The sequence below is a fragment of the Cibotium barometz genome, chromosome 23 (assembly GCF_041138505.1).
Source record: "Cibotium barometz isolate CiBa-2024 chromosome 23, ASM4113850v1, whole genome shotgun sequence".
NCBI classification, from domain to species: Eukaryota; Viridiplantae; Streptophyta; class Polypodiopsida; order Cyatheales; family Cibotiaceae; genus Cibotium; species Cibotium barometz.
In genome coordinates this window covers 43,031,376-43,040,621 of record NC_141068.1, presented here as the reverse complement: position 1 = coordinate 43,040,621, position 9,246 = coordinate 43,031,376, and positions in this window count along the sequence as shown.

Genomic DNA, 9,246 nt, shown 5'->3' with positions numbered 1-9,246 from the left:
GATTCTTGTGTACTAAACCGGTATCCCTATTCTCTCTACTTAAACTGTGCATACCAATTTTTAAATCTGTGAACATTACGTGGAAAATAAGCAGTGCATACATCATAATGTAAAACAAGGTACCATTTATCAAAAGAAATTAGGAAGCCTGGCAGGATTGTGTGTGCCAGAGCATCAGATGAATGATCGGGTCTATTTTGAGGTGCAACCCCATTTTTGGGAGTCTTAACATGCAATGTAGTAACGCATGCACATGCTTACATTGGCTCTCATCCTGGCTTGACCAATAGCTTTGCCTATTTCTATTGCTCCTCAAAGCAAGATGTTTTGCCTCCACTATCTACTTCGTTTTGCTTAATTATTTAGTGTCGGCTCAAAAATCTGCTCTTTCCTTGCCTTCGTCCTAGGACCATTGCGTGTCCACTTGTCCACCACGATCACTCTTATTATACTTGCAGAGTTACTTGAAGCCTCGTGGTGAATAATTGAAGCTTCATGGTGGATAATTGATATGGCCTTGGAAATGGTTGTAGAAATTAGGGTTACAGAGTTGTAGAGAGAGAGAGAGAGAGAGAGAGAGAGAGAGAGAGAGAGAGAGAGAGTATTCAGAGAAAATATGCACGACTCGATGATTCTATTAATTGATGTGATAAAAACTCCAATGAGAACAAAGCTTTTATAGGCTTATAGCCTTATCTTTTCCCATCACTCATGACGATTCTATTAATTGATGTGTACAATGCTTTTATAGGCTTATAGCCTTATCTTTTCACATCACTCACGTTGGGGCAATGACACATGGCTTGGCCTATGACATCATTGATTTTTCACATTGACACAATATGTAGCTATAAGTAATTTTTCGCACATAAGTATAGTTAACACATACTAAGAGTTGGTTCACACACAAAGCTCTGAATATCCAACAAATCTCCTTTGGAGTGAAGACGGTGAGACTCACCATTCAAAGAAGGCTATTGTCGAAATCCATCACATGTTGCAATGTGTACCTCTCGTACCATGTTAATCCACCAATCAGTAAGTGGTTGAAGTAGCAAAGCTAGCTCTATGCCACCCCTCTAGCTTCTAGCAGAGATAAAGGAGAACATGGGGTCTTTACAAAGTGAAGGCAAAACACAAACATTTACAAATCTTTTTTCGGGGGACAACCTGGGTGGGGAACCCTTAAATTGACTTTGGATACGAGAAAACTAGAATGTCTAATCATAGTCTTTTTCATTGAAGGAGCCCTTGGTGGTGGTGGTGGTGGTTATCTCTATTACTTGAGTCGACTTCTTGACTTCAGCAACAAGATCTTCATGATGCTTTTCTTGATCTTTCTCAAGCTGTTTAAAGTAGTTTGCTTCTTTGTGGCCCATTTGTTTGGAGTACCTACATTAGATCTTTTTATTGCTCTTCATTTTGTTGTGTTTCGATAAAAGCCTTTTCAATGTCAAGGTTGTTGCTAGCTTCTTGTTTCTCTTTTTTCTTCTGTCCTCAAGAGGCAAAGTCACCGCGCTTTCATAGTTTGTAGTTGCCACTTGAAGGATTTCCAAAGATTGCTCATATTGAGTGACCCTTGCATACTCTTCAAACCCCTTGTCTGCATCTTTAGGTTCACATTTAAGATTAGCAAGTTGTTGGACTATTGACCCAAACTTGGCGAGGTGATTACTTAAACTCTTAATTTTCATTCATTTTAAAACCATCAAACTTGAGCTTCATTTTAAGACCATAAAACTTGACCTTCAATTAGTGATTGATTACTTAAACTCTTAATTTTCATTCATTTTAAAACCATCAAACTTGAGCTTCATTTTAAGACCATAAAACTTGACCTTCAATTAGTGATTTTATCGAAGATACCTTCCATTTTAGTTGAGATTTTCTTGGTTGTGGATTTGAAGTTTATGCGATGTACCAAGGAATCTAGAAGACTTAGGCCGCTTCTCTCTCATTATGTTGCCACCATATCTTGTGCTTGTGTGGTTCAGTCTATCATGGATCTTCGTCGTCACCTAAGGTCGCCTCCCATACTCCCTCCCACATGAGCAAGAGCTGCATCTTGGTTTGCCAGGTAGGAAACTCGGTGCCAACATTGCTGCTATTGATAGTGCCATGACGTTGAAGCAAAGGTAGGTTGAGATGAGATGCAATTTGGTGATTTGATAGGAGAAGCTCAACGTAGTCGGGAAGCCATTGCTTGCAGTAGATCGGGGTGCATCTATGCTCGCTCTTCGCAATCGTTTTGTAACCACAGCTACCGCACGGACAACGTCCACACAGCCAACGATGTTATAGAAGAGGCCAGTTGCATTCATGTTTCCAGCTTCAAATAAAATTGATACTGGCCAAGCTTGTTGGTCGAAACCTTGGAATACTTTTCTCTCTAGGTCATTCTCATCATAAATGTCAAATTCCTCCTTGCTGCCTTTCTTTACTTCATAGAGATTAAACGAAATTGGCTACATCTCTCCTCAAGTTTGCATCTTCTAAATAGATACTTAGCCTTCGATTTATGTACTCATGTGGTGTCTTTGCTTAAGTGTATTAAGTTGGTTTACTAAATTCAACTTGGCACTAGTCTTGGCATAAGCAATAAAAAATTATTGTTTCAAATCTTTATCCATTGCTTTTCTTTTTGGTTCAAGTGTTTTCGAAACCACTTTGTAGCTTCGCACTTAAGGGTGAAACCAAATAATATGATCCTTCTCCCAAGGTCGTATAAGTTTTTTTGAAGGTTTCAAGATGGACATGGGCATCTCCTAAAGTACTAAACTTGTTCATGGCCTTGGAGATACTCCACACCTTTGAATTTCTTCCGTCATGTTCTTTTTCTCATGGAGCTAGAGGGGCAGTTGCCTATTGTAGCAGTAGGCTCTCTAGTTTTAATAGCTCTTGCAATCACCTTAGTCACGACATCATTAATAGGAACCATTCCTGCTAGTAGTGTAGGATGGGATGGGTGCTTTTCATGAGAAGGTTGTCAATAGCTCGCAATCCTACAAAGTTTTGTCCTTGTTTGATGCTTCATTTGGCTGTTAGAACCAAGAGTAAAAAAATCGATGGCTCTTTTTGGATTAGATGCAAATCATATTATGTTTATACATTAACCCACTCTGAAAAAGGAGAACCTAATGAGAATGTTCAGAAGTAGAACAATGTGAAAAGGATCTCTAGGTTGGTGACACAATGTACTGTTATTTTAAAAATGTCCTTGATTTTACTATAATGAGTATATCATGGTTCTATCAACTCTCTATAAAGGTCTATTTACTTTTTCGTTTTTTTAAAATGTCTTAGAAGGACAATTGATATGGTTGTATGTCCATGGTTGGAATATCTTTATTTATTATTTTAATTTCTTTTTAATGTTAATGTCAACATTGTTTTATAAAAGATTAATTATTGGAATTGACTCCTTAAATATAGCACTTATTCATGTAATTACTTTTTCTACACAAACCACTTATGCAATGGCTCATACATGCATTGGCATGCGAGATAAAGTAGAGAGAGAGAGAGAGATAAGAGAGAAAGTAAGACGAGGAGAAAGAGAGAGGGAGGATGGGAGAGTGAGAGGAGAGTGGGAGAGTGATAGGGAGAGATAAAGGAAGGAGAGAAAGAGGGAGAAAAAAATATCGGGAGATAAGGAAAGATAGGGAAGGACAAAGAGAGAGGGAGGGAGAGGGAAGGAGAGATTATGCATAGGGAGGTGTGAGGAAAGAGGGTGAGAGAGGAAGGAGAGAGAGAGAGAGAGAGAGAGAGAGAAAGGGGTTTGGAGAGGGAGAGACATGGATAGAGAAAGGGAAGAGGGTGGGAGAGGAAGGACAGAGAGAGAGAGAGAGAGAGGGAGGGAGGGTGGGAAAGAGAGAAAGAGTGAGAGAATGTGAAGGAGAGATTATGCATAGGAAGTGTGAGAGAGTGTTATGGGCTACCACACTTCCAAGAGAAAACTCAATGCATTCACCTAAGGGAAGAGCAATAGAACACAACTGTTGTAGGACACTTACCATTGCTTTGAACTTGTGTCCCTTGAGGCCTTCAAGCTCACTTGAGAAGCTCCAATCTTTCAAGCTCCACCTCCACGCTGTCACTGTAGAGTTGCTTGCACCACCACATAAGGCAATCACTCTCTCTCACTCTTCAACACAAGCATGCAACATACAAGTATAGAAGAGACACAAGTGCTATAATGCTCTCTCTCAAGATACAAACAAGAGCTCTCAATAGCACAAAGGGAGATTGTGTCCATTCAGTGAGAAAATGCCTTACGTACAATTGGTTCTTATTCACACTTGGGCGCCCAAAACTTACTTAACTAAGGCCTTGCGTGGCTAATATCGCATAATGTACAACTTTTATAGTGCCTTTGCATGACACTTATTAATGTCCTCAAATGGAGGAGCATATTTGTTAATCCAAAATGGGATTAACATCCCCTCCTACTTGATGAGGTTCAGTCCTACTTGATGTAGGTTCTGTCCTCAGAACCTGTTATACCGAGGTTGAAAGACCTGGTCCCCGAACTCTAACGGTAGAAGTTACAGCGTGATTGAAGCTTTTTTAGGGTTATTCGGAATACTGAGTGTGATCTCTAAAACCCGGTGTCGACCATGTCTTCGAATGTGATATGCATATTGGTTGGAAGACACCTTAGGGGGCGATGATAATACAACATCATGCCTCTGTCAGAAGGTCCTTGATTCATGTCAAACTACAGTTGCTGCATCATACCCATCATACCGTTCCTTGGGTTGATCGATCAGGACCACGAGCAATTTTAAGAATCGAAGGCTGGCGACTATTGGGGGGTCCGAGATATGGCACTGTGTGTGTATCCAATTCAGCATCTGCTTCCTTTGTTCTCTTATGTCTATAAATGTGGCTGGCATGAAGATGGGGAAGTTATAACAGACATGTGAATCCCGTTGCTTGGTCTCTTGAAACTCCAAATGTGTCATCTTCTCTTCAGTGGCATGTACAAGGGATCCACTCTTTGAGTTGGTGGCGCATACATATATTCATGGCTGTATTCTGGGATTGTGAGGAACTCTTTTCTCCAGTCTGGCTGTATGCCGAAATCTTCTAGATTGGGGTTTGCATCATCTGTGATAATTGTTGTATACTCCCCTCTTGTGTGGGGACTAGGTGAGCCTTCCTCCACCTGCGGAAGCAATAACTTATCATAAATGTCACTATTCTTATTTCCAATAGATCGGCCAATTATGGATTTGCTAACTTGGTGTGCCGTGCAACGTTAGACCATGAAGTGCCCTCTCTGTCCAAAGGTAGGAGTTCTTCTAATTCCAGGCGAGGTGCTCGGAGAGGGTACGGTACATAAGGTTGCTTTGTCGGTGTGACATCTGAGTATGCTTTTGGTAAAATCCACCGAGTTGGTTCAAAGGGTGTTATTTGCATTAACACCTTGAACATAAGTTTTGGAATTAGCAGTGGATTCCTAGCCCTTATGAATCCTTCGTACTTTGCACTATAAACACAAGGACTCCAGAATAGTATCATCAGTAAAAGATTCAATGGTGTCTTGTGGGAGAGTGTGACGTGCCTCCTGAGTTTGCCGTGGGGGAGACGGGTTAGGTGCCAATACTCCTCTGGGGCAAGAGTGTTAGTGGGAAATTCTAAAGGTTGAGAAAAGAGAGTAGAAAAAATGCAGTCTGCTTGAGACTTGTCAGTAGGTGGAGCATTAGGATACGGATTAAGTAATTTACTAGTGACATTAGAATACATGGGGTAAGTAGGGTTAAATGATGAACTTGAAGTTTCTTCCTGCTGAACTTGGGGGTGGGTGGCTAGGTTTGTGGAGTTTCATAAAATCTTGGAGCAGTTATATCCTCAGGATTTATGTTAGGATATTCAATATGTGTTTTATCAAAAGTGTAAAGGACGTTTGTTAACATTTCCTCTAGATGCTTGTGGATATTATAATATAGTTTTAGAATACCAAAAGGATGATATAAAGAGGATTCACATAGGTTTAAGTGTTGGTGAGTATTATATACTTCTAGCCACCCATGGCTTATGATCCATTGATAACTTTGGGTTACAACCTCTCAATTAGCCGGTGTGTCAGGAATGTCATCTGGAACAAACAAGTCTAATTTATTGATGTTGGTTGTCCAGGATTTTGGAGTTCTGGAGTACCCGACACCAACTACTATGAAGGTTTAGCACAATTGGGTGCAAGGGATAAAAATAAATATCCTTAGGAACAGTTAGTACTACGCTCCTCCGAAAAATTTCCATAATGATAGTGGGATCAGCATCACGTTCGGTATTTTGCTTATGAGGGTTGGTTCTCCTAGGCTTAGGTCCTCAGACATGTTTATATCATATTGAAGCAATGAGAGGGTTCGTGTAGACAAAAAGAGAGTAAGAGTTTGAGGAGGGGCCCGAGGAGTTACTAGATACTTATCTTCGAGGCTCGCTCAAGGAGTAGACACATCTCATCTGTGGGTTCTTGTTGTTGACTTCGTTCTTGGATGGCTAGTTGAGGTTCCAATTCTTGGATGCGTGAATCCTTGGTGTGCTTTTGAGAAGGTTTGAAATCGCTGTTTCCCTGACCATCCTGGCAGCATCTAGCTCCCCTCAAAGCGCCTTGTTGCTTCTTCTTGCACTCGTCTGGTGGTAGCCTCTCTTCCCTGAGCCTCAGTGATCCTTTGAAGTCCTTCTGCAGCCAATTGAAAACTGTCTTATAGCTGTGTGTGACTTGCACCATCGCCTCTTGCTGTGTAATCATAATTCTTTTGTATCACAGCTTGATTGGTGCTGATGCTGTCATTAAGCGCTCTAATCTTCTCCGCATTTGCTTTGTTGTTATGTTCTCTTTCTTGTTTTGCAAGTGGGTCACTCTATTTTCTGCTTCCTTTAGAGTTAAGGATAATGTTTGGATTTGGCCTTGTAGCTCTTCTTCCTTGGCTAGGGAAGTGTTCTTGAGCTCTTGTACCTGCTGGGCATGGAGAGCTGCTTGCTCCTAGTTATGTGTAACTTCCTTCTCTGAAGTTGCTCTTTGCCTTATTGGCCGTAGCCGTGAGTTTGCAGGTTTTTTGTCCGTATAGCCGGGAGTTTGCAGGTTTGCAGGTTTTTGGGCTGTAGCTGTGAGTTTGTAGGTTTTTTTGGCCGTAGCCGCCGTGAAGTATTTCGGCTTTGTTTTTTATAAATTAGATGAATGAATTATTTGATCGAACCGCCGCAGAGCGGGGTTTTGTGCAAGGATGATCACGAGGGCAATCAACGATGATGACATTGTTTGACAATCAAAGACATTGTTTTTCGACCCCAGCAAAGACATTACTCAACAATAGCATTCAATGATTATAATCAATGATTTCAACACATGAAAGAAAAGAAAACACAAGGGAAAGGTCCAAGCTCACACCTCGACCTGTATGTGTCGATTTGTACTCGAAGAAGTGAGGATGAAGGTGATGCAAGGAAGGGCTTAAATCTTGCGTTGTGTACACGATGATCGATGAATGCAACATGACGAAAAAAGGAAGGAATTTCGATTTTATGGCGTAGCCGTTGGACTAGACAACTTCCTATGAATAATGCCACGTGTCTTCCTACTACGATTGGTCCTGAAAAAGTAACCGTTTCACGGCGTGCAGCATTTTGGACCAGTTCACAGCGTGAACTGTTTTGTACCAGTTCATGATGTGAACCCTTTAAGATTAGTTCACGGCATGAACCCTTTAAGATTAGTTCACGATGGCGTGAACCTTTTTGGATCATGTGTGTGCAAGATTGATACCCTGTATTTCTCTTTATGCTCAGACACTCAAACATGCATTTAAAGAAGTGAATGATACCCAGTTTCACCTTGTATCCGTTTGTGACTAATGGATACCTTCATCTTTTTATTGCCATGGAAACCAAGGTGGTACTTTGGGACTTCTAGGTGGGTGTTGACGTTTTAACTCCGTGTGAGAGTGCTTGATTCTTCCCTTCACCCAACTGAACAGTGTTTCTACTGTGAGTCCTGTGGATTGAAGCTTGTATTAGTGTCCATTTGTTGCACCTTCTTTTTCCTCCTTTCAATGTCCTTGTCTAGCTCCTGGATTGAGGTGGTTATACAAGTATTGGTTTGGTTATATTTAACCCATCTTGTTGGGTTGGCTTCTTCCTCCACACCAATGTTTGTGCACTCTTAGCATTGATTTTAGTTGGGAGTTGGTTCTGAATGCCTTTACTTCCCTTTCCTTTGTATTCGGAGGTGTTTGCAAATGGTGGCCACAGTGGGTGGAGTTTGGGCACCCATACTATTGTATTGCCTTGGTAATAACCTTGTGCCATAGTGCTTTCGAACCCATTGCCTACAACTGCTTCGTGGAGTGTTGTTTTGTTTGGAGTACCGCGCCAACTTACCTATGAAAACCATTTCTGTCCTTTGTCTCCATTTTGAACCTTTCTTGTTGATTCCTTATTGACGCCCTTCTCATCCTTGTAAAGCTGGTTTCCAAATTGACCCTTAGGCACCCACTGCTGTGTACCTTGTGACTTGGGCTACTTTTTGCATAGGGATTGTAGAATTGATGCCTTTTTTGCTTCATGAGTTGATGTCACCATCCTTGGTGTTTCTATATCCTCAATCATGGCCTACTTGCCTATATTTATCGGGCTCTATAAGGGTACGTGACATTGTTGCTCTCGTCAGCAGTGTTGTCCTCTTCTCCCCATTGGATATTACAGTTGCTAGCGCAAATCCAGGATCGTCCTAGAATCATTTCCTCCTCCATGGGTCCTGCAGGCATGACAAATACCTTCCCAACCAAGGAATTATTTCTGATGGAAACATTAATACTTAAAAATCTCTCAGCTTTCCCAGTTGTCAAGTGCACATTGCATACTTGTGTATTGGTGGTTTCAAGGTGAAGTTTATCTAAGGCTACCCATGTCTCATATGAGATCAGGTTATGACTTGATCCCGTATCTATCAATGCAATGCTTGTTGCATGACATTTAGCCATAGAGAGTTCCACCCTGAGTCGCGTTGGCTCAATGTTTAGTTCCTCTTCGTCGAGGAGAGTTAGTGAAGCCATGTTCACATGCAACATTCTCTTCTGGAGTATCTATTTGGCTTTGGCCTTGCCCTTGCCTTAGCCTCTTCTTGAGCTTGCTGGATTTTTTCTTTTGCAAGCTCCTTCCATTGTTTTAAAAGATGTTCTTGCAAGAGCATCTCTTGGGTTAGTGGAGTCCAAAATATTTTTTAAGTTTGCTCCCATTGAG